This window comes from Gorilla gorilla, chromosome 19, assembly GCF_029281585.2.
Source record: "Gorilla gorilla gorilla isolate KB3781 chromosome 19, NHGRI_mGorGor1-v2.1_pri, whole genome shotgun sequence".
Classification (NCBI taxonomy): domain Eukaryota; kingdom Metazoa; phylum Chordata; class Mammalia; order Primates; family Hominidae; genus Gorilla; species Gorilla gorilla.
The window spans coordinates 67,136,974-67,164,358 of NC_073243.2; the positions used below are offsets into that span (position 1 = coordinate 67,136,974).

The following is a 27,385-nucleotide window of genomic DNA, read 5'->3' on the forward strand; positions in this document are numbered from 1 at the left end:
AGTTTTTGTCACAAATATCCTCTCTTTTCAATTTTTGCCCTTTTATTATTCTGAAAATGCCATTTGATTAAAATTAATTTTACTATTGTTCAATATATCATGCTTTGTTTTTTCACAGTGTGTTTTGTGTCCTGTTTAAGAATTCCTTCTCTCATTTGGCATTCATTTGGCTTGGCAAAATTGGTGTTTTTTTTTTTTTTAACCTATAACTTTTCCTCTTTGGTGATATACCCATGGCAGGGGTAAGGGAGGGACCCATAACAAATTCTAGGTTTCCATTTTGTCTAACAGGAGTTAGAAACATGTATTTGTTTAGGAATATCACTCTTCTCTTATATTTTTGAAGCAATTTTATTTGAATTCTTTATATGCATCTTTGACATCAATATTTTTTGCCACTAGTTCCACTTGATGAGTCACTGAGTACTTTTTCGTAATGCACTTAATCTTCACATGGCCTAAGTTGTTTAAGATGCAGCACCTTTTCAATCCACAGCTCATGGTCCCTGGTATTTCCTCACACAGTTCAATCTCGTTTGCGTGGCATAAGACAGTTTTTTTTTCTCATTTCTTCTAAAAACATATTTTTGATTATCTCTGAAATGTAACCAGTATATTTTCACTCTGAATAATTCTAAAAATTCATGTTTCTCATTAAATACAAAACCTATAAATACAAAATAATTTGCACTGGAATAATTACCAAATCTTTGTTCAATTTATTTGCTATCTTTGTTAGTCAACCCTGTCAGGTAAACTTGATAAGCATCCCAAAGCATCCCAAACTGCCTTGAGGGCTATCATTTAAGGCTAATATGTCCTCCTCAACTAGGTAATCATTGTTTAAAACATACTGAGAGCATGACACATAATTTGAGATACTTTGTAAGAACTCAAATATATAACGATTCATTTATGAGAGATAATTGTGTAGAACAAAAAAAAATCAAACCTGTCTTACATGCAGGCATTTGTCTTTACTATTCAATTATATCCCCCATAATTCTGAAATAATTTAAGCATTCAGGTTATAAAGTTTCTCATAAATGCAACCTTTGAATGTCTTACAGTAAATTTTATTTTCAGTTTCTCTTTAATTCAGGTGTTACTCATTACTGTTTCTTAATTTCCAATATGTTACATTTTATTTTTGATTCCTAGTTTTATTAGATTGTCACAAGTAAATATGCAGGTGTTTTCTGCCAGAAAAATAAAAAGAAAAAATGATGAATTGGAAAGTCTTTAACCTATGAACCCTAACCCTTGTTGATAGAAACTCCTGTCGAAGAAGTTTCTATTCTCCAAGGTCTCCCTGCATGCCAACTGCATCTCTTCCAACTGCAGGAGCTGGGAACAATTCAGATCAGTGGAGCAGTGACCCACTAGTTCTAACAGCACTGGCATGAACAAACAATGCCACCAAAAGCAAGTCCATAGGGCAGCCCCTTTCCAAAGGATTCTGCAACTTGAAGTATTCAAATAAGACTTTTGCCCAGCTTCTGGGAAAAGTAATCCTTATCCACCAAAAGTATCTTGGTTTTTGCTTGTTACCAAAGAGAGAAAAGTCCTGTAGCAGCTACTGCTCTCTCAAGCACAGATCTCAGAATTCTAGCCTTATACACATCCTCCAGGTGAGGTCAGCATACCCCTCTCAGTATTAGATTACTTCCCAGAGAGACAGAGAAGGACCATGGCATCTAGGGATGTGGCCGAGCTGCCATACTCCCAGAATTTCTGACAGCCTAGTCTGAAATGAGTATTTTGGCACCATTCTTAAACATAGCTAAAATGATTGCATTCATTGCCTCTGGTACAGTTCTAAATGGATTTTACAAGTATGATTTGTAAGATATTAATAGGTGACAAATGAAAGATGAATAAATGTTTGGAAAATGCTTGGCGATATGGTTTGACTCTGTGTTCCCACGCAAATCTCATCTCAAATTACAATCCCCAGAATCCCCACGTGTCAAGGGAGGGACCTGGTGGGAGGTGATTGGATCATGGGAGCGGTTTCCCCCATGCTGCTCTCATGATAGCGAGTGAGTCCTCATAAGATCTGATGGTTTTATAAGTCTTTGACAGTTCTTTCACACACGCTTTCTCTTACCTACCGACATGTAAGAGGTGCCTACTTCCCCTTCCATCATGACCGTAAGTTTCCTGAGGTCTCCCCAGCCATGTGGAACTGTGAGTCAATTAAATCTCTTTCCTTTATAAATTACCCAGTGTCAGATAGTATCTTTATAGCAGTGTGAAAATGGACTAATACATTTGGTTAACCAGAAAAGTTTCTTTACTGCAAGATTTGTAAGAGGCTTTCATGTTTGAATACACATAATTTTCTGTTTGAGGCAGAATTTCTGGTGTTTCTAATTATTTTGACTGAAGAACACTTTTTTTGTTGTAGTTGTTATGTCTGTTTTCGTTGTTGTTTTAACATCATTTCCAAGATTACGTTTCTACAAAACATACTTTGGAAAAAGTTGGCCTTTACTTTTGTTCCAAAAATTACTGAATATATCACTATTTTCTTAATTTTCAAGTATATTATTGTATAATTCTAATAGAATTATTCAGATTTAATTATTGTAATGTAATTTATGTATTTAGTAAAAGTAAATAATGAAAAATCATCTAACAATTTTCAAAGTCAAACCATACATGGCAGATAGAATGAAAAGCTAGTCTCTTTCCCAACCTAATATTCAATTCTATTTCCCAAAAATATGCACATATACACACAATTATGTTTTCTAATTATATCTTTTAAAATATGGATATATAATTAGGCACATCCTATAATCACTCTTTTGCCCCCTTTAAAAATAATCTTAATTGAATCTTTAGATATCTCTGTATTAGCTGTATACTAAGATTTGTTTCACTTTTAAGACCTCCATTATATTTCATTGTATGAATATATTATTACTTATTTAACTAGTCATCTGTTGAAAGACTTTCGGATTGCTCCAGCTCTTTGCAATTAAAAGCAAAGCAGAAGTAAATAAACTTATAGATATATCAGATGGCACAAATTTTTTTAGGATAGATTTCTAGTAAGGTAATTGCTAGGTCAAATATCAGGCATATGTTTAATTAAAAATTGTCTTCATCAAGAAATCTTTCCCAGTTTCTATGTCTAGTATTTTGTTGCCTAGGTTGTCTTCCAGGGTTTTTATGGTCTGAGATTTTTACATTTAAGCCTTTTATCCATCTTGAGTTGATTTTTGTATATGGTGTAAGGAAGGAATCCAATTTCAATCTTCTGCATATGGCTAGCCAGTTATCCCAGCACCATTTATTGAATAGAGTCTTTCACCATTGCCTATTTTTATCAGCTTTGTCAAAGATCGGATGGTTGTAGTTGCATGGCCTTATTTCTATTCCATTGGTCTATGTGTCTGTTTTTGCACCAGTACTATGCTGTTTTGGTTATTGTAGCCCTGCAGTATAGTTTGAAATCAAGTAGCGTGATGCATCCAGCTTTTTTCTTTTTGCTTAGTATTGCATTGGCTATTTTTGACTTTTTTGGTTCCGTATGAATTTTAAAATAGTTTTTTTCTAGTTCTCTGAAGAATGTCATTGGCAGTTGGACAGGAATAGCATAGAATCTGTAAATTTCTTTGCACAGTATGGTTGGTTTAATAATATTGGTTCTTCCAATCTGTGAGCATGGAGTGCTTTTCCACTTGTTTCTGTCATCTCTGATTGACAAATGGGATCTAACTAAACTTAGATTCTGCACAGCAAAAGAAACTATGAACAGAGTAAACAGACAACCTGCAGAATGGGAGAAAATATTTGCAAGCAATACATCTGACAAAGTTCTACTATTAAGCATCTATAAGGAACATAAACAAATTTACAAGAAAAAAAAAACCCCGTTAAAAAGTGGGTAAAGGACACTTTTCAAAAGAAGGCATACATGCAACCAATAAGCATATGAAGAATAGCTCATTATCCCTGATCATTAGAGAAATGCAAATCAAAACTACAATGTGATACCATCTCACACCAGTCAAAGTGACTATTATTAAAAAGTCAAAAAGTAACAGGTGCTGGTGTGGTTGCAGAGAAAAGGAAACACACACTGTTGGTGTGAGTGTAAATTAGTTCAACCATTGTGCAAAGCAGTGTGGCAGTTCCTCAAAGAACTAAAAACAGAATTACCATTCAACCCAGCAATCCCATTACTGGGATATATACCCAGATAAATATATTAATATATCATTCTACCACAGAGACACATGCATGTGTATGTTCAGTGCAGCAGTATTCACAATAACAAAGACATGGAATCAACCTCAATGCCCATCAGTGGTAGCTGGATAAAGAAAATGTGGTACATATACACCATATAATGCTATGCAGTAATGAAAAAGAACAAGATCATGTCCTTTGCAGGAACATGCGTAGAGGAGGGGGCCATCATCTTTAGTAAACTAATGCACGAACAGAAAAATAAATACCACATATTCTCACTTATAAGTAGGAGGTAAATGAAAAGAATACGTGGACACAAAGAAGGGAACAGCAGACACTGGAGTCTACATGAGGCTGGAGTTTGGGAGAAGGGAGGGGACCAGAAAAAAGGACTATTGGGTTACTAGGCTTAGTACCTGAGCGATGAAATAATCTGTACAACAAACCTCCATGACATAAGTTTACCTATATAACAAACCTGCATGTGTACCTTGAACCTAAAATAAAAGTGGAAAAAAAAGTTATCTTCAAAAGCAATTATAAGAGGCTGGGCACGGTGGCTCACGCTTCTAATCCTAGCATGTTAGGAGGCCGAGATGGGTTGATCACTTGAGGTCAGGAGTTCGAGACCAGCCTGATGAATATAGTGAAACCTTGTCTCTACTAAAACAAAATTAAATGGGTGTTGTGGTGTGTGTCTGTGATCCCAGCTACTTGGGAGGGTGAGGCAAGAGAATTGCTTGAATCCAGGAGGCAGAAGTTGCAGTGAGCCGAGATTTCGCTATTGCACTCCAGCCTGGGCAACAAGAGCAAAACTTCGTCTCAAAAAACAAAATAAAACAAAACGAAACAAAACAAAACCCAAAAGCAATTATAACAATTTAAACTATTTAAACTAACAGTGTAGGGGATTGCATGTTTAGTTATATCCTTGCCACATAATTCTCACATGTTAAAATTATTTCCAATCTGACAGAGGAATAATAGAAATACTGAGATTGTATAAATGATGATTAAGTCTGACGACCTCGTGCAAATGAGCCATTTTCAGCTCTTTACGAATCTATTTACTTTGTACATTATTCTAATAAAATTTTAGTTTTTCTTATTTATTTGTAAGACATTTTCTCTATTAAGGAAATCAGCTCTTCTTTACTCTGATGTATATTGAAAGTATTTTCTAAGTTTGCATTTTTGTGTGTTTTATATTATGTTGTGCTTTTGTTATAGTGTCCTTATTACAAAGAAATTTGAATGTATTTACAGTGTACCTACTTTCTTGGATTCTGGGTTTTGAGTGTTGCTTAAAAAGGCACTTCCTATCAAAGATCGAAAAAGAAAAAAGAGAACATATTTACTGTGTGTGTAAGTGTGTGTGTGTGTGTGTGCATGTTTAAATCTTTGATCACTGGAATTTTATTTTGGTATAAATAGTAAGGTAGAATTTCCCCACAGTCAAGCCTTTAAATGACTATAGATTCAGCTGACACCTTGATTGTAGCCTTATGCGAGACCCGCACCAGAGGCACACAGCTAAACTGCTACTGAATTTCTGTTCCACAGAAACTGTGACATAATCAATATATATTTTTTAAATTTCTAAGTTTCATGATAATTTGTTTTGCAGCAATAGATAACTAATAGTGCTTGTTTTGTTCCAAAATGATTACAACTATTTCTAGTGTTTAATCACTTGCCCATTTACTCAAATTTTATTTAAGATTTATTTAAAAATCAGGAATGGATGGTAAGTTTTACCAAATGATCTTGGTTTTTGGTCATTTGACTTATGAATACGGTGAATTATATTAACAGATTTTGTAATATTGAATCATCCTTATATTCCTGGAATAAACTCCAGTTATTTTCTTTACATTAATCTTTAAATATATTGTAGAATTATGTTTTATACGATTTATTTAGGATTTTACATTTACATTTGAAAATGATGTATCTGTATGTATTTTGATTATGAAAAGTCTTGTCAGTCTATACCATGGAAAAATATAAGAAGCATTGACATTTTCCATTTTTGGAGGGCTGAATTAACTTCACCTGTGATTCCAACCAGGGCTGCTGTTTTTTAGAAGTGAATAGTTGAACATTCTCTCAATTCTACAATTGTTTAAATTTTATATTTAATCTATGATAATATTTCATATTGTCTAAAATTATCTACAGGATATCTATGTTTTAATAATTTTATGTTGTTGAACAAAATACTTTTATATTTCTTTAACATTTCTGGATATCTCTCTGGTTATTTCTACATCCTCAGGCCTCATCCTTTATCCATAAAAGTATTACGAATTAGAGGTAAATACCCCAGCTTCTTCCTCACTCAGGTGGAATAATCCTGAGTTTCCCATAATTTGTTATCTGGATGAAGCCCCGCTGACTACAGCAGGAACCTACTTGACATTGGATCTTTTATGGACTTGCTTCCCTGTACTGTCTCTCTTCTCCAATGCCCACCTGGTATTTTAAAGAATCACCTCCCAGGTAAACTATTCGCACTGAAATCCTTGTCCCATTGTTTAAAACTAGGGGAAGGCAAACTAGCTACATGCCCAGGTAGAAAAACTTTTTCAGCAGCTCCATAACAAAATTCATTAAAGCTTTATTACCATTAATTCTTAGTTTTGTTCCTCTTTTCCCAGCTTCAGAACAGAAAGAAATTAGGCACTATGAAATGACAGCTAATGATGAGAAAGAATGATTTGTAGGAAGACTATTTTCAAATTCAGTGAACTGGAGAAATAGTTTGCAAATCTTGTCATTAATTATTCTATGATTCATTATGAATGACAGAGATTTACTATAATGATATAAATTATTATATACAATATAAATATATAATAGATAACACTCTAAATTTATATGAATTATTTTTATTCATATAAATATAAATAATTTATATTTATAAATATAAAATATTTAAATATATTTATAACTACATTTTATATATACTTAATTTCTGATCCACAAAAACTATGACATAATAAATATATATTTTTAAACTTCTAAGCTTTGTGATAGTTTGTTTTGCAGCAATTGATAACTAATAGTACTTGTTTTGTTCCAAAACGATTGCAATTGTTTCTAGTATTTAATCACTTGCCCATTTACTCAAATTTTATTTAAGATTTATTTAAAAATCAGGAATGGATGTTGAGTTTTACCAAATGGTCTTAGTTTTTGGTCATTCAACTTATGAATATGGTGAATTAGATTAATAGATTTTGTCATATAAATATTTGTTATATAAACATTTATATTTATATAAGTTATAAATATATATTTATATACAAATATATAAATAGTATATATACATACTTATATAAATATAAATATATAGATACTATATATAAATATTTATATAAATATAAATATAAATATATAGATAGTATATTTTAATATTTATATAAATATAAATATAAATAAAATATTAAGCTTTAATAAAGAACAATTAGTGAAGAAAACCATAGCTGTCATAATTATAGCTTACTCTTCTTAATTAACTTTATAGAAAATCTTCATTTGCCTATATTTTATCATTAGAATCTAATGCAATGTTCTAAAATTCAAACGGCTTTATAATCACTAATAACAACTTGAGATTTACAGTTCTCTACACAATGCTAGCTTCTTCCAAATAATGAATAACTGATGCCAAAGAGAATCTAATCAACCCTTAATATTTAAAGAACTAGTTGTAGTTTCTAAAAAAGGATAGAACATGTTGTAGAAATACATTACTTATTAATCTGTTATTAAAATAACAAAACTAATCTGTCCTCTGAAATGGCCAGATTTACCATGACCTTAGTTATATTGAAGGACTGCTATATTCAATACTGCTTATGATATACAAACATATTTATGAAACAGCCCATTTCTCTCAGTTATGGTACTAGCTAAACAAGTATTCAGAGCAATACTTAAGCTTTCACATAAACACACCCTTACTCTTACTGATCACAACAGACTCCCTACTACGAATATTTGTGCATCAAACACATTTATATTATTCCAAAGGAAACTAACTGCTCCAGGAAGGTCATACATTCCTAGTCTATTTCAAATAAACAACTTGATCATGTTTGTTTCTACCACTGGAGGTATTTTATCTTAAGAAGTAATTTACTTTATCCATGATAATTTAACAATTTTTTTGATGTTCTGTTCTTAGTTACATCTCTTACCCAGATTCATGGCTTTCAATATTGCTTATGTATTTTGAAGATTGACTTAGCCTAAAAATTCATATAAAGAATGCCCTTGGGAACACATGCTTTTATTAGTGTGTATTCTCTTCAGATTTATAATTTCACCCTCATAAGATAAACGAAGACAATTATAAAGGAAAAATAACATTTTTAAACTCCTATTCTTACACAAAGGCTACATATATGAAAAAATATATATATTTTGAATTGGCTTTTGACAATGCTATTTTTTTTTTTTTTTGAGATGAAGTCTCGCTGTTGTCAGCCCAGACTGGAGTGCAATGGCACAATCTCGGCTCACTGCAACCTCCGCCTCCCAGGTTCCAGCAATTCTCCTGCCTCAGCCTCCCAAGTAGCTGAGATTACAGGCACCTGCCACCACACCCAGCTAATTTTTGTATTTTTTTAGTAGAGACAGGGTTTTATCATGTTGGCCAGGCTGGTAATGAACTCCTGACCACAGGTGATCCACCTACTTCGGTCTCCCAAAGTGCTGGGATTACAGGCATGGGCCACTGTGCCTGGCCGACAATACTATTTTTATTAATATAGATTTTTTCCTTTGGAAATTTGACTCATTATTCAGAGAGTATAATTCTGAAAAAGAAATACTTTTAGTAAGGTACATATATATAATCTAACATTAATAGCTTATTTTTTTCTTTAGGTCTTCTTAAAGATATGCTGTACATTAGAGCCTGCTAAAAGAAAGTTTAAAGACATTTTATAATTATATTCCATATTTCACATTTTTAACTAAATTGAGTTCTAGTAACTGTAGTATTTAATGTATTTTTTTTCCTTTAGATAATGTTCTTTAAAAAGTAGTTTTCTAAAGAAAACTTTAAAAATGTGCTGGTAAATATAATGAATTACTTCCTAAGGACAAAAAGATTTGGTTGACACTATATGAAATGCTGAAGTAAGTATAATAAAATTTGTCATGAACATCTATGTTCAAGCCCTTATTCTTTTGAAGGTGGCAAGGACAGGACCCTGTCTATCCCAGCAAATGTGGACAATGTACCAGTCCCAACCTCAACCTGGGGAAGATACCCTGAACAAATTAGGACTGGAGATGCCAACTACACATTTCATCAATGAGGAAACTAAGTCACAAAAAGGACACAGTACTTGCTAGTATTTCCATAAACAGGGCCAAGTTAGAAAAATTGTATATGTCAATTTTGGCTTTTGTTGCAATTGCTTTTGGTGTTTTAGTCATGAAATCTTTGCCCATGCCTATGTCCTGAATGGTATTGCCTCGGTTTTCTTCTAGGGTTTTTATGGTTTTGGGTTTTACATTTAAGTCTTTAATCCATCTTGAGTTAGTTTTTGTATAAGGTGTAAAGAAGGGGTCCAGTTTCTATTTTCTGCATATGGCTAGCTGATTTTCTCAACACCATTTATTAAATAGGGAATCCTTTCCCCATTGCTTGTTTTTGTCAGGTGTGTTGAAGGTCAGATGGTTGTAGATGTGTGGTATTATTTCTGAGGTCTCTGTTCTGCTCCATTGGTCTATATATTTGTTTGGGTACCAGTACCATGCTGTTTTGGGTACTGTAGCCTTGTAATATAGTTTGAAGTCAGGTAGCATGATGAAATGGGATCTAATTAAACTAAAGAGCTTCTGCACAGCAAAAGAAACTATCATCAGAGTGAACAGGCAATGCACAGAATGGGAGAAAATTTTTGCAATCTACCCATCTGACAAAGGTCTAATATCCAGAACCTACAAGGAACTTAAACAAATGTACAAGAAAAAAACAAATAGCCCCATCAAAAAGTGGGCGAAGGATATGAACAGACCCTTCTCAAAAGAAGACATTTATGTGGCCAACAAACATATGAAAAAAAACTCATCATCACTGGTCATTAGAGAAATGCAAATCAAAACCACAATGTGATACCATCTCACGCCAGTCAGAATGGTGATTATTAAAACATCAGGAAACAACAGATGCTGGTGAGGCTGTGGAGAAATAGGAATGCTTTTACACTGTTGGTAGGAGTGTAAATTAGCTCAACCATTGTGGAAGACAGTGTGGCAATTCCTCAAGAATCTAGAACCAGAAATACCATTTGACCTAGCAGTCCCATTACTTGGTATATACCCAAAGGATTATAAATCATTCTACTATAAAGACACATACATATATATGTTTACTGTGGCACTATTTACAATAGCAAAGACTTGGAACCAACCCAAATACCCATGAATGATAGATGGGATAAAGAAAATGTGGCACATATACACAGTGGAATACTATGCAGCCATAAAAAAGAATCAGACCATGTCCTTTGCGGGGGCATGGATAAAGCTGGAAGCCATCATTCTCAGCAAACTAACACAGAAACAGAAAACTAAACACTGCATGTTTTCACTCATAAGTGGGAACTGAACAATGAGAACACGTGGACACAGGGAGGGCAACATCACATACTGGGGCCTTTTGGGGTGTGGGGGGCAAGGGGAGGGAGAGCATTAGGAGAAATAGCTAATGCATGTGGGGCTTAAAACCTAAATGAAGGGTTGATAGCTGCCTCAAACCACCATGGCACATGTATACCTATGTAACAAACCTGCATGTTCTGCACATGTATCCCCAGACTTAAAGAAAATTAAAAAATAAATAAAAAGAAAGAAAAATGGTATATGTCTGCTGATTGTTAATTTGGGTCATGTTGCAACTTATAATAAAACCACTTTCATATAGGATGTCACTTTTTGAACAGCCACAAAAATTATTCTTGACTTTCTGGGAGTCAAGCAGGCTAACTGTAGTATTTTTTTTTTATTAATATAACATGTGACTATGAAACTCTGTAAGGCTATGTTCCAGGCTGACTTCTTTAAGATTTCACTCATATTTGGTCTCCTCTGGGAAGCTTTCCTGCTGCATCTCAAACCCAGTCTGGGATTAGTAGCCCTCCCAGGCACTTCTGCAGTTCTGTCTTTTGCACTCATGGTTCTTTCCCTACACTGATTGCCATATTTCTAGCTTGTCTCCTACAGTGAACTTTAATCTGTTGGACTACAGGAATCACACCCATCTTTATGTCCCCAAATGGTATTATTGTCTAGAATAAAATAGGTGCCCTGTCAGTGGTTGTTTTCCAAATGAATGAGTGAATGACTATTCACTGTTCTAAGACACTATTACTGTTGCATACCTAAGACAGAGTAGGGATCTCTCTTAGCCTGCTGCTCTCCCATCCTCCAAGCATGGAAATAAAAAAGAATCTTGAGTTCCTTCAACAGAAATTCCAGGCATCTAAGGAACCTTCAGAAGTAAATAAGCAACTTGATAAGCAAGAAGGTAATAAAAGCTTACAATAATAGTCAAGGAAGTAAGAACCACAAGATGCTTTGTTTCCTATAGAAACTAAAGATAACATTTTAATTTGTGTCTCAGAGTTGTTTTTCAAAAGCCCAAGCCTTCACCAAATGGAAAATGCTATCTGCTGGCTTGTAGACCTCAGATAAGAGAGAACTGAGGAATGAACTCTGACTGCCATTCTTTATTCTAAATTTCTTCCCGGAGGCCTGGAGAGAGGCATATCCACAGCCCAGGCATTATCATTCCTTTCTGCTAAACCCAAGTTTTTAGACAAAGCATTTCCTCTTTAACCAATCACAAATCAAAGTTTGAATCCACCTATGACTCATAAGCCCCCATTTCAAAATATCTCACTTTTTTGAGGCAAACCAATGTATAGCCTCCATGTATTGATTTATGATTTTGCCTGTAGCTTGTGTTTTCCTGAAACTTACCCTTTCCTCTAAAAACTATTGCCTGTGAACTTCTAGAGAGGTCAGATCTTAGGCATGAGCTGTTTGATTCTCCTTGCTTGACACTCTGCAAATAAATACCCTCTTTTCTCTTGCTGCAAACCTCTGTGTGGATGTACCGGACAGGTGGACCCAGGTTCGGTTAGGTAATTTACTCAGATGATCTGCTTGTAGCTTCCTCTCAGCTAATCAAGATTTTAGCTGGTGTGTGTTATCATGTTTTATTTTCAAAGTATTTTGATTTTCATTGGGAACACATCAGAGTTTAAAGCAATTCTGATAATGGACTTTCAGGAATTGTAATAGACAACAGGGAGGTTTTTTTTTTTCTTAAAAAAAAAAACAGGGCTGTTCTCTGTATTATTTCATGGAGGCATCCCACTTTACCACTTCTTTTTTTTTTTTTTTTTTTTGAGACAGTGTCTCAATCTGGAGTGCAGTGGCATGATCTCGGCTCACTGCAACCTTCACCTCCCAGGTTCAAGCGATTCTCCTGCCTCACCCTCCTGAGTAGCTGGGATTACAGACGTGCGCCACCATGCCCGGCTAATTTTTTTATTTTTGGTAGAAACGGGGTTTCACCATATTGGCTAGACTGGTCTCGAACTCCTGACCTCGTGGTCTGCCCGCCTCAGCCTCCCAAAGTGCTTTGGTTACAGGCGTGAGCCACTGCCCAGCCCACTTTATTGCTTTAAAAGCTAGCCTAACCTGATGTTATGTACATCTCTATGTACAGATACATATATTTGCAGAGAGATCCTGTGGGTCCAATAGATGCTGCAGTTGAACCTGACTAGATTATGTTCCTTTGACTTGCTTGGCAAAGGCACTCATGTAACACAGTAAAAGAGAAGGAAAACATGTCCTGTCTTGTCAGCAATAGTAGTGCAGCATGGGTAACGGCTGCTGAGATATCCACTTTTCACTGTTTTGCTTCTCACCTGGTAACAATTCCAAATGAATGAGATTTGAAAAAGACATAAATCATTAGTCTCCATTTAGAACAACAATCCCAAACTAAGCAATGTGTTTGGCATTTTCAGCAATACTTTATTGGAATGATCAAGGAGTTGAAAGGCTAGAGTTACATATAATGATCATTTGCCTTAAACGGGAGAAAGTCATGATGAAAGTTGCTTTTTATTAGTAATTAGAGTTCTATAGCAGCAACATGTCCTAATTATGACATTTAGGCCACTAGCAAATGAATAGCATTATTCAGATTTTGCTATGGAAAATTACTCCAGGCTATGTGGAATATTATGGAGTGACTGAGTATAACACTTTGTGGCCTGTATCTCACGAACTCACCCAACCTTATTTCACACACACACACTCCATCTGGACTCACTTATTAAGGGCACTTTAGTGCTCAACACAGAACTCGAGAAGTGGCACCTCGATGGGCTTGGAGATGAAACAAACATAGACTAAATATATGTAACTTATTAAATTTTGCACAACATGGGAAACGTTATGCTTGGTGAGACAGTGAAACTTAAGTATCTAATGAGCAATAAACATTTATGAATGACCACAGTCCTTTGAATCATTCTTCCAGAAACACAGGCAATGAAATCAGAAAGATCTGGAATCAGAAATTAGAAAATATCCAGAGGTTATTTTAAAGTAATTTGTCCTGGCATTTTTTTAATCAAATGTATTCATATACCATTCACATTTACAGAGCCAGGCAATATTCCAAATATTAAGGATAAGGCAATATTCCAGACATTGAGGATAGAAGAAACTCTTCATTGGTCTGGGTGATTCTGAAATGTAAAAGCAAAATTTCTACCCAGAGGACAATGAGGATTGATCATGGGTACAGTTACCTGGACCTCTTTGCACTTTTCAAGGGTGAGAAAGAAGTAACATTGACTTGTTCCCATAAACACAGCTGAGTATTAATGACCAAAAGAATTTTCCTGGTCTGTTTTCTGTTGTTAATCCAACTCAGCTTGCCATGGGATGACAATCTAGTGTTACCTGACCCTAGTGGCCACTCAATCACTTTGCTCACAGGACAACAGTACTTGAGAGTTTAAGAGCCCTTTTGTTTCAGAAAATTCTGCCAATTATTCAGTCTAAGGTTTCATTTGTTTAATGACTTCCTCATTTGATCATCTAATGTGCTTTCTCATTCCTTTATCTTTTTGCTTTTTTATTTTGTTTAGTTATTCTTTGGTCTAGCTATGGTTAATTTAATCTTTCCTCCAAAGTCAATGCCTCCCTGAAGGCACAAGGCCAAAGGCCAAATGACTTTAGCTGCAAATGTATGAAAACTCTCAAAGCATGGTGAAGTGAGTGTCATTACCAGGGGCATGTAAGTGGGGAGGGAAATGTCTACTCTGTCAGTCATAGTAAATTGTCAACTCTGAGGTTCAATAACACAAAATGAAGTCCTTTTATTGAAGTAGTAGAGCTTTTAAAGGTCTTCCCTTTCTTGTTTATTTAGGCATATTATCCCATTAATTGTGAGAGAGGAATTGAGGAGTTCACAGGAATTCATACAACAAGCACAAAGGGGAGTTACCAACCCTAGGTGATCTGTGGCCACTTGGGGCTCTCAGAGGGGAGGTGTTGTGGAGCTTCCTTAAACACACTTCTGTAAAATGCTGAATAGTGTTTGTGCATAATATAATAATACTTTAAAGGTTTTGCTGAGCAGATATTTCCTCATTTGTAGTGTGACAAACATATAAAGCAATGGAGAAAATCTTAGAGGCTTTAAACATAAAAATATGTGTCCACTGTTTCTACGTCAAATCTGTGATTTTCTTAAAATCAATACCAGATGCATAAGAGTACTTAATAAATGTTAGCTAAATGGGATAATTCTTACTTATATTCATCACACTTTTCTTCTTTCAAGTATCTGTGGTATTATGTTCCATAAATTCTAACCTTATTTTGCCAGTCTTTCCTTCAGGTTTTAATTCTAAGCTTCCTTTTCATTTATTTCCAACATAAATGAAGGTTCAGGTTTTGTTGTAGGAGTTTACACTAATTCTTTTTGTCACTTATTCAATTTTGGTTTTGTTCTGTTTTGAACTTTTTTTTCACTCTTCCTTGTCAGTGTTTGTTGCTTATGCAAGAGAGCTTACCCTCATTTTTATTTTAAATAGCTTAAACTTTTCTCCAAAATTATTTGGGTCTCATTTTAAGATTTATATTTTATTATATAATTGCTTATAGAAATTAGAGATTGAACAATGTGTGTTATTAGAATATTTGCCATTTTCTTTCTTTTTTGGGGGGACGGAGTTTTACTCTCATCGCCTAAGCTGGAGTGCAATGGCACAATCTCAGCTCACTGCAACCTCCGCCTCCCAGGTTCAAGCAATTCTCCTGCCTCAGCCTTCTGAGTGGCTGGGATTACAGGTGTGCACCACCACGCCCAGCCAATTTTTTTGTATTTTTAGTAAAAAGGGGGTTTCACTATGTTCGTCAGGCTGGTCTCAAACTCCTGATTTCAGGTGACCCGCCTTGGCCTCCCAAAGTGCTGGGATTACAGGCGTGAGCCACTGCACCTGGCCTCATTTGCCATTTTCTATACAATGAATGACACAACTACTTTGAAGTTGTGCCCTTTATTGCTTAAAGTCAATCTTCCATTAGTTGGGAAGTAATTCTCATGCATGATGGCAGATGCTGTGTAAAATCTGACACATAGTAATGCGTTAAGTTAATGAAAGTTATGCTCTGTTATCTGATATGCTTTGGATCCTGGGAAATAATTCTCTCAAGGATTAATCCTTTCATACCAGGAAGAACATTTCACTTGGGTAAAGTTGTCAGGAAAACAAGGCAGATCCCCCTTTCTTCTTGTGGGTCAATTTATCTATCTTTTAGTCTAATAGTCAGCTTCAGAGTATTTAGAGCAACGTGTTGGTCTTTTTAATATACCCAAATTAACACCCACCAGCAAGAACAAGAAAATTTTTCTAACTTAATTCTATTAGGTTAATCTACTTTAGATATTTGAGGATTATTCATGAGAAACCCCATGTAAGATGTTTCTAAATGCAGACTGAAGCAAATTGTTATTAGTGAATATCTCAAGCATCACAGATTGTACCATCTGATGTTTTCAAGTGTCTTAACAATTGATCTGGAACATCATATATTCCATTTGGTGGTAGCAGCCATCAAAATACCCCAAATTACTATACCTGCATGCCAGGCCCAGTCTGGAGGTAACATGTAAACATGATGATCGTTAGAAAATATGGGCCAGATGTTTGTTTCCTAAGAATCTATGGAAATGATTACTTATGTTTTGGTGTGTAGTCAGTCTTGACATGAAAAAGACAAACTCAATTTAGCATAGAAGAAACTACAAAATTTTGAATGATCCTACTGCACCTCTGGGAGGAGAAATATATGAGTATGAGATTTCATTAAGTTGAGATTTTTTGCTTAGGTTTTTTCTTTAGATATTGATGCCTAAATAGTTGTTCAAATATGGTAATCTTCCCATCTATTCCTAACTGTGGCTCCCTTTACGTATCACCTGATCTACTTTATTAGAATGGCCTAATTTAAAAGAGTTAGATTTTAAACTAGGTAAATCTTCTTTCTTTCAGTTATTCTAATTTTAATTAGTAGTTGGTGATCTACTAGCATTGCTAAGGGAGACAGGTCCATTGAGACTCATTACTTAAATAGCTTTTCATTTTTCAAAATTATTGTTTTGTTCACATGTCTACACTGTCCCACCAACTGGCTTTAAGACAAACCTTCATTTATTACTCTGTAGAACACGTCATTTTTTGTATTGTGGTCTACTTTGTTTTCTCTTGATAAACATGAAGGCCAGAGCTGATTGTCACATTTTTTCTTTCAGTTTCTGGACATAGATGACTTTGAAGTATCTTACATCAAAGTAGAAAGAGAAACATAGTACTACCTATTAAAATGTGGCTACAAAAGTAAAATAATACAGTTACTTCTCCTACAGAGGGAAAGATTTTCAAACCTGTTATAAGGAGGTTCTTCATTGAGTCATGAGTGTTACTACCATAGGTCATTACTTAGGGGACATTACATCTGTGAAAACCTTACTTCAAGGGCATGCATACTTTTTAATGTTTTCCATTTCCCTGTGTGAATTTAATCCTAGCATATTTGAAGTAAAGGTTTTCAGTGAAGCTGTATATGAATTATCTATAGAGAGCACACTGACAAAAATTTCGAGACTCTATTAGAGAGTTTATACTTTCAAAGACATTCCACTGATACACTCATCACAACCTACACAGCTGTACTGTCTGTCATAGTCCTACACTTACTACCTTTCTAGAGTCCATGCACATAAAGGCGTAACTGAAGACCACTAAATAGGATTAACTAGGCATTGTAATTCCAATGCCTCACCTGAAAGCAATTTGAAATAAGCTGAATGTTATCTATGAACTGTGTAAGTTACAGAGCCATGGTCATTGGTGGACATCAAAATTGTTATAACATCGCTTTAATGTAATATCAACTCTAGAATCCTGTAGCTAATGAACAAAAATGTTTTATTTTTCTTAAAGTATTGTTATTTTGGGATTATATAAAAATTCTCCAGTGACAGTCTAGTAACTGCCTTTCACATTCTAATAATACAATATTTAAAAGAATTCTAAAACCAAGCATTATTTTATTCAAATATGCTTTATAACTACTATTCATCTTTAGTCTAATTGATTAGACATTTATTAATGCCTACTGTGCACTAAGGATGATGCCAAGTTTTCCCTGGGGTTGTTCTGTTTATGTACATCAGAGACTAAGTTGTTACTCAATTGTAGCCAAAAAAATTATCTACAAGCCCTAAGGCCACTTAAATTAGTCACAGGTGTTAACAAACTAAACATTAGCACTGACATAAACTGTTTTTAATTTGTTTTTAAATCATTATTAGGTTAATGGTTGTCTACATATTTGGATTTCTTTTATAAATTCATTTTCTGAATTTAAGGCCTTCTTCTGTAGTCTCTGAATAGTCCTACTCCTTCTTCCTTTAAATTCCATCTCAAATCCTGATGTCCCCCCAAAATGCTGCTTAACTTTTTTGGCTTACATTTATCTCTCCTGTCTGTAGTACGTTTTGCACCTAGTCACTTACTATTATTTAATATGTTTTTCCTAATAGCTTAATGTGCCTAACTCCTGATATCAGACGCTCACATACCCCACAAGGAATATTTCTTTTGTATCTTCCTTCCTTTCTTTTTATAGCATCTAGTAAACTATAGAGCATATAATATTGTACACAACTACTGATTAAATTGAGTTTTTTGTTTTTTTGTTTTTGGAGACAGGGTCTTGCTCTGTCACCCAGCACCCAGGCAGGGGTACAGTGGTGCAATCACAGCTGACTGCAGTCTTGAACACCTGGGCTCAAGTGATTTTCCCACTTCAGCCTCCGAGTGCTACCGTGCCTGGCTAATTTTTATTTTTTAATTTTTTTAGAGACAGGGTCTCACCATGCTGCCCAAGCCAAACTCCTGGGCTTAAGCGATCCTTCTGGCTTGGGCCCCTAAAGTGCTGGGATTACAGGTGTGAGCCACCATGCTCAGCTTAGACAAAATTTTTATGGAAATGTTAATGGATTCTCATAAATCAATGAATTTCTATACATATATAAACATATATACATGTATACATACATGCATATACATATATGTAAGATTATCTGCATGAGATAATAAATTCACAAGAAAAGAATGTGAAAAATGATATAACTGTTAGTAGATAACACTAATTTAACAAAAAAGAAAAGAAAGTTTCACATCACGAAACTTTAGAATTAAAATAAAGTCTTATTCTTCTCATGTCAGGTCTTTCACTCCAAGTGCCCTGTCTAACTTTATTTCCTATCAGGCTGTAGTGTTGCAACAAAACAAGTTTCAATTATTTTTAAACAATTTGCTTTATGTACATGTGCATTTTGAGTTCCTAAAGACGAATACACACACACATACACACACACTCTCCTCTCTCTTTCTAACACACACACACACACACACACACACACACACACACACACAGTGTAGGAATTTGAAAATGCTTTTAACTTTTAAAATATTCTGACATCATATAAATTACCTATGAAACAAAGCGTCAATGATACCATGAAAGGAACAATGGTTCATTTATCAGACAGGTTATTTTGAAATAATTAAATCTGGAAAGAAACTTGCTTCAATATGACTAATTTAATTTAGTAATTTACTTTTTTCCATAAGGTTTGTGTATTTACATATCTCATTCTCTCTCATTGTCTTACCAAATTGGTGCTTGGTTATTGTGCCACTGAGGTAGCTTGAGCAATTTGATGTAGTTTTTCTTTCTTGTTTTTCAGTTTGATTAACTTTACCTTGAACTCAAATTTTTTGGTATAATGTAGAGGAAAAAAATCCTGAAGAGGATTTAACATATTGGGCTGTGCAACTATCCCTGTTATATTCTCTAGAGTGCCCAGTATGTATCATCTCAGGCATTGAGAAATACCACAGTGAGGTGAGTCCCAGCATCTCCAAAACGTGCCACATGGGGTGTACCCTGAAGAAAAGAGATGTCTGTACCTGATAATGCAGCTAAAAAGGCCTCCCTTATTTCAGCATTATACTAGATCCCAGGGTGCCAGAACATAAGGAATGGCAGATAACTGCTAGACGACTAGGGCCATGGAAACTACAATAAGCAGCAAGACCAGCAAAGAGATCAGAATGATAGGACCTATGAGGATATTTAATGGTGGGTATACTGATCATAGCATCCCTGATGTGAACATAGAAATGAATAAATTCTAGATGTAGTAAGTGGAGGGCTTAGTCAAGCAACCAAAATTTATATTTCCTCGCTCAATTTCTAGACCTAGGTCAGTTCAAATATCTAGTGGTCCTTGAACCAAGAGAAGAATACATAATCTGAGTTTGAACTCTAATAGTATCATCACTGTGTACTGTGGCCCTCCCTCTTAATGCTTTCCCTAAGAGAACTGTGTCTATTTATCAGAATAGTAATGTATTTGGGAAAGGCAATGATTTCTAACTTTCAGAGACTTTTAGACACTGGGTCCAAGCTGGATCCTGGAAAGACTTATCACTGTATCTGCCATAAAGGGACTTAGGGGAGTCAGGAGATAAATGAAAATCTCACCCATGTTTATCTTATATTAGGCTCAGCAAAACCCCCAACCTAACCTAGTTTTTATTCCCCACTTTTCAAATGGTGTTAATATTGTAAGCAACTGGCAGACTTTCCATCTGTACTCATACAATAAGAATTATTATAATAGAAAATGCTAATGAGAAACCCTGAACCTCTCCCATTCCATACCCAAACAGTAAAACAAAAGCAATACAGAAGCTCAGATAAAATAGTAGAAATTGAACCTGCTGTTGAAAACCTAAAAGTTTAGGCATTGGTGACTGCCATTGTGTCCACATTAAACTCATCTACTTGTCTGGTACAGAAAATAACAGTTGAATTGTCCTTTAGTTTTAGTAATAAGTAATTCCAACTGTGGCTGCAGTTCCAGATGTGATCCCTATCCTGGGTCATATCAACATAATTCTAGCAACATGTATAATATGGAAATTTTATATCTATGTCTGTATTTACACACACACACATATAGTTTTTATCTGGCATAGAAAGAATACCTTCAATATCTTGCCAAAGAGATATGCTGTATCTGATTATATACACTACAATATAGTTTGCAGAGGACTTGATCTTTTCACTATCTCTCAAAATATCATGCGGGCCCACTATCTTCACAAAATGACATTGATAGTACCAGGAAAGTATAGGCTTGTTAGTATTTGCCAGAAGACAGTAGATAAATGCAGGAAAATACAGAATTCTGTCACTTTAGTTAAGTGTGCTTTGTGAAGACCCAGGGATTTTTAAGATGATCAAGATAGTCTCTGCAAAATGGCAGAGCAATATCTGCACTTTGCATTCCCCAGCACTAGGTAGGGATATAGTATTTGATGAGTGAGTTTGAATTTAGGGGCAACAAACAAATCTGTTTTCTGTGTGACCCAAAAGGCTAGCCACTTTGAGTAAGGCCCAAAGGAAGGAAACTCTGTCATGTGGCCCTTAAGATCCAGTGGAGCCGGTGGTTCATGAAATGTTTGCAGGATGCACATGGAGCCAGAAGCAAGCTCTGATAAGGGAATTGCAGTGGAGACTCCCTAGGGAAGACACGTTCTAGCCTCTGCCAAAGACACCACAGATTTGAATCTGAAGTTAATGACACCCAAAGATAAGAGCAGATATGATGATGGCAATTCTGTCCCATCTCCACAGGCAACAGTAATCACGCAGCATTATTCAGGGTCAAGTATGTGATGTCACTGTTTTGGGTAAAGCTGACTCCTAGTCACACTGGCAGCAACAGCAGAGGAGTTTTCTCTTTGATTAATTACACAGCATTATTTTGGGATTTTTTTCTGGCTGTGTGTCCTCTCTTTGGTCATCCTGGAGAGCCTATGAACTATCCAATGCTTTGATCACAAGTCATTTTCTGCTTAATAGGTCCAGTGCTGGTTTCTTCTGCTTGGAACTGAGAGTAACAACGGATCACATGCTATATTATTAAAATACTTTATATTGAGTATATGCTGGAAGAAAGAGGAGGCTTACAGCACTCTAGTATGTATTTTTGGTGGAAAAGAACTCTGAAAAAACTGGTACTGTTGAAAAGATTAATCGGCTGATAGATTTGAAACTGTGTGCGACTCTAAACTAAATATTTCTCATAAGATTATGAACAATTACTTTTATAAGGTGAAATCAACAGTGGTAGACTGCTAATCCCCTTAAATAAAATCTAAGCCCTTCCTTACACACATAAAACAGAGGTTTGGCTTTTATTTTTTATGTTTTTAAATCACGCGCCTTTCCTACTTAGAAACACACAGTGACTCTACTGAAATATCTGCATGACTTTAACATGTCATTGTTCTTTGTTTAGTTTCATGATGTCTTATGCACATATTTTTAAAAGTACTTAATAAAAATAATATTGTCTTCAGAATTTCCCAACACATTTTAATGTTTAAAAGCAGAACTCGAGGCCGGATGCAGTGGCTCATGTCTTAATCCCAACACTTTGGGAGGCCGAAGCAGGTGGATCACGAGGTCAGGCATTTGAGACCAGCCTGGCTAACATAGTGAAACCCCGTCTCTACTAAAAATACAAATAAATAAATAAATAAATAAATAAATAAATAAATAAATAAATAAATAAATGCAAGCAGAACTAGAAAAAACTGGGCTTCCTTCAACTGGTTCTTCCTTACTTAAACCCAATCGAGGTCTTAGCCAATCAAATACGTTTAACGTCGCTTACAGATACACGTTTCCCACACACCTTCTTACATGCCATTGCACCCATATAAGATTTATTTATTTTCCACTTTTAAAAATACATTCTTCATTGATTTCAAAACCTGTATCAAAAACATATTTTTCTAGATGAGTACTACTTTAACTAGAGACACTTCTCTTTTGGACCACTGCCATCGTGGGGTCCACTGGGGTATAAAGAAACAGCATTGAATTAAGAATCAGATGTTCTTAATTTTATTCACTACTCACTCGTTAATCCAATCAACATTCTTTTGAGGGCATTCTAAATGCTGCCACTTTCGCAAGTGTGGGAGATGTGAAGATGAGTATCTGACTTCAAGGTTCTGGTCCAATAGGGCAATGAATCCTACCTTTACCAGGTATTAAGCATTAAACCTTAGAAAAATCATTTTGTTTCTCTGAATCTTATTTTCTTTTTCATTAAAAAAGGACGATTTATGGGGTTATCACTGCCCAGAGATTGTGAATTTAACTGGATATTTAGACAGACTGAAGAGGAACTAAGGGTTGACTACACCACCCCACTTGCACCTACTGACTTACATTAAAAAATTGATGTAGTCTATCAGAAAAAGAATGCGGGCTGTGGAGTTTGACTACCTAGGTTTGAGTTTCAGCTCCTCTCTCCACTTACTAGCAGAATGAATGTGGGTAAGTTTTTAATTCCCTGTGCATTCACTATTTCTGTAAATCACTGTTTTTGGTGTGTTTACCATTTAGTGCACCCTCAATAATGAAGATAATGATGATAGTAGATTATACATATATATTAATTTATTTTTAAAGAGATGAGGTCTTGCTCTGTTGCCCAGGCTGGAGTAGAGTGGCCTGATCATAGCTCACTGCAACCTCAAACTCCTGGGCTCAAGCAATCATCCCACCTTGGCCTCCTGAATAGCTGGGACTATAGGCAGGAGCTGACATGCCTTGCTAGATTTTCTTTTTCTGGAGAAAGAAGGATGTGTATTTTTGTTGGGCCAGGGGTTTACAAAAAGGCAAGGGGCAAGAAGGTAAGGATGAAGGAGCATAAATAAGAATAATCCTCCTACATAATCTTATCAAAAGGATTTTAGCCATAATATTTAGAGAGAGAGGGCCAGAAGGTAGAGTAGAAAATTTAAGATTGTAAACTCTAAGTAAAAGCTGTGCTGGTTTGTTGTCTAGGTGAGAAAGCATGGCCCAGGGTTTTAGAAAGAGTAATTTTCATTTCTTTTCATGACCTCAGAACCAATTTGATCATATTTAAAAAGGCAGATTAGGAGGACTAGAAGAAATCATTGCTTGTCTGGATACCCCAAGCATCACAAGAAACACCTTAAGATACTATGTAACCCACAAGAGTTGAAAAATAGGAGCCAGATCAGAAATAGAAGATCACAAAAACATGTATCAAATGGTGACTGTGGCTGACAGACTAGGTTGAGGGTGAGGCAACCTTTGGGGAACTCCTCAAAATAGTTGGAGTGGACATTGTCAATAGAATTAGGAAATTACATGAGCAGATAGAAGCAAGATGAGGAATTTGTGCTTGTTAGAATTCATATGATTTCATCTGTACTACAAGTAAGGCCTGATGGCATTTGGTTTATTCAAAAGGAGCATTTATACTATAAAGTGTTATACTGTTGTATGCTATAATGGTTAATACACATGCTAATTTCTATGTTACTTTTAACACGTTTCTAATTTTCTTTTATGTGCATTCTTAATTATTTCACAAACCCATTAGTTAATCTCTTTTTTCAAGGAGAAATTAAAAAGTGTGTTTTAGTGTTTAAGCACTGCAGCAGTGCTTAAAATTGCTCAATTTACAATGCTTGATAAATATTAATTGATTATTTCAGAAAAAAATTAAGGGAATTTATAAAGATACCTGTTGAACCATGAGATTAAAAAAATAAGCAGAGAAGTTCAAAGGAAAAAGAAAACACAGGTAAGAAAATAAATTAAAATTAGAATAAAGATTGTACCCAAAATGTCTTCGTATTTCCTAGGTGTATGTTATAAATTTACTTTTATGCTTCCTGGTAGCTAAGACAAAACTGGAATCTTGATCTGTTATATGAGTCAACATCCATATAATACAAATTAATTTTCCAGAAGACATACACTTATTCCTTCTACTGAAACCTAGACATACACTTATTCCTTCTACTGAAACCTAAGGCAAATATTTCTTCCTTTTCTCCCTTCTTTCCTTCCTTCCTTCCTTCTTGCTTCCTTCCTTCCCTTTTTCCTCTCCTCCTCCTTCTCCTTTTTCTTCTTTCTTTTTCTTTTCTTTCTTTCCTTCCTTTTTTCTTTCTTTCCTTTCTTCTTTTTTCTTCCTTTCTTCCTTTCCTTTCTCTCTTTGTTTCTGTCTCTCTCCCTTTCTTCGTTTCTTTCAAGACAGAGTCTTACTATGTTGCCCAGACTAGAGTGCAGTAGCTATTCACAGGTGTGATCCTACTACTGATCAGAATGAGAGTTTTGACTTGCTCCATTTCTGACCTGGGCCAGTTCACCCCTCCTTAGGCAACCAGTGGTCCCCTACTCCCAGGAGGTTATCATATTGATGCTGAACTTAGTGTGGACATCCAACTGGCATAGGGCACTATGGCCCAGAACTCCTGGGCTTAAGCGATTCTCCTGCCTCAGTCTCCCAAGTAGCTAGGGCCATAGGCATGCACCACTGTGCCTGGTGCAAATTTCTTTCATAAAGATGTTACCATATTATATAGTGAGCATCAACCATATCACAAACATTATGATGCCATTCTCAGGGGTGTTTATTCTAAGCAATGTAGACTGAGAGGTAATAGGAAAGTGAAAAATAATAAATTCAAAACTTTGAGGGACCAAGCAATGTGCTGCATGTGTCTCAACTCCCAAACAATCTTGTTTCAAGATAATGTTTAGAATATCAAGAGGAATCAGGCAATCTTCATAAATATGGCTTACCATCATGACTGTTGTTTTCAGCAAAAGTTTCCCGTTATATTTCTTGCAATTCCCTAAAGAGTTGAGGTCATTTTTCAAGTAGATGCCAGTAAAATAAAAACAGTAACATCAACAACAATATCAGCATTGTCTTAATTATTAATTTTTTTAAAATTAGAGTATATTAGAATTCTAAGATGGCCATGTGATTCCTGCCCTATATCACCCATGCCGTTGAGTTATCTCCTCCACTTGACTCTGGACAAAACACATGAATTTGGCAAATATTATTCCCGTGATTACATTATGTTCGTTAAAGGTGAAAGGATATGCAAATGTAATCAGGTAATGTTAATATAATCAGAAGAAAGATTATCCTGGGTAGGCTTCACCTGATCAAGTGAGCTTTTTTTGAAAGACTTGAAGTAGCAGCTGCAGATACTTTTGTCAGCTGAAGAATGAGGTGGTTCATAAATTTAGAAAAAAGAGTACTATTTCTCATAAAGGGTTGTAGCCTGCAGTCTGGCTCTCTCCCAGGCTAGGAAGCACAGCCTCTGGCGAAAGCAGAGAGGAGCACTTTGAGGGAGGGAAGAATGAGACAGGAATTTATGCTGAATGGGTTGGCTAACATACATATTCAACAGATTATAGGAGGATCTCTGAATATTCATGAAGAGGAGGTGCACACATGCGTAGTAGGCTAACATGTATGCAACATGCGCCCCATGTTCACTTTGGGTAGAGATTTAACATTTAAATGTATTGCAATCAGGCTCTATACATCAAACGGTAGAGCAGAGGCCCAGAAGGCCCTCTGTGTGCAGCTTTCATAGACTGAACAGAGCCACTCCCTGGTCAGTGGTTTTTATCAGGAAGGAATGCTGGTCAGTGGCTGTGTCCAAACCACAAAAAAGATGGGCAGCAGTCAGATTGTTGGGCGAAATCAGCTGTGAATGGCAGTTAGTAAGGGAGGAGGTATAAGGAGGCCTGTTCCACCTTCCATCCTGTCAGGACCAGGAACTCCGATTTTAAGTTTTTTTAGGGGTTCTTTGCCAAGAAGGGATCTGTTGAGTTGGTTGGGGAGCTTAGAACTGCATTTTTATTTCTCACTGTCTTCCGCTTTCAAGAAGCAATTTGCTGTGTTGTGAAGAGAGCTATTTTGGACATAAAGGTGGCCCATAGGAGATGAGAGCAACTCTAGTCAACAGCCAGCAAGAAAACTGGGACCTGAGTCCTACATCCACAAGTAGCTGGATTCTGCCAACACCTTGAAAGGAAATGAAAATGGATTATTCCCTCATCAAGATTCTAAGTGAGAACATAGCTCATCCATTGATTTCGGCTTTATAAGACCTTGAGCAGAGAACCCAGTTGAGCTGGGGCCAGATTTTTAGCTTACAGAACTCTCGGATAATAAATGGGTGTTGTTTTATGGTAATTTGTTACAGAGTAGCAGAAAATGAATATAAGGGTATTTAAATTAAAATTATAACTAAACAGCAATTCTGTGCTCAGTTCTATATAAGCGAATAAAAGCTTGTTTCCAAATTTATTTAGATACCTTACTAATCAAAACCTGATATAGATTATAAACAATAGGCTAACAGAAGATTCAATGATTGTTAAGTAGTTATGTTTGGAATTTTAAAATAATATTTTCTTGAAATACATCTGTAGATTTAATGATATGTGGCAATAATAAAATACCTTAGATGCTTCCAGATTTTGAAAATTAAAACAGAACAGCAGTGGATTCTGAGGTTTCTGCTTAGGTTTTTAGCAATTGCTATCTCTAATAACTGCTTGGAATGGATGAAACATTGATTGAAAAAGGAATGAGCAGTTGGTAGAGGTCAACTAAACA

General features: G+C 35.5%; 2 long non-coding RNA genes across 2 annotated transcripts in view; both read left to right on the forward strand.

The window, feature by feature from the left end:
- LOC129528145 (uncharacterized) overlaps positions 1–27,385 on the forward strand; it is a 312,151-nt gene that overhangs the window by 67,020 nt on the left and 217,746 nt on the right. The window lies entirely within an intron of this gene.
- On the forward strand, positions 22,944–26,750 carry LOC129528146 (uncharacterized). The gene is made up of 3 exons (XR_010131771.1): positions 22,944–23,256; positions 24,450–24,538; positions 26,649–26,750. It is a non-coding gene; the product is annotated as an uncharacterized lncRNA (long non-coding RNA).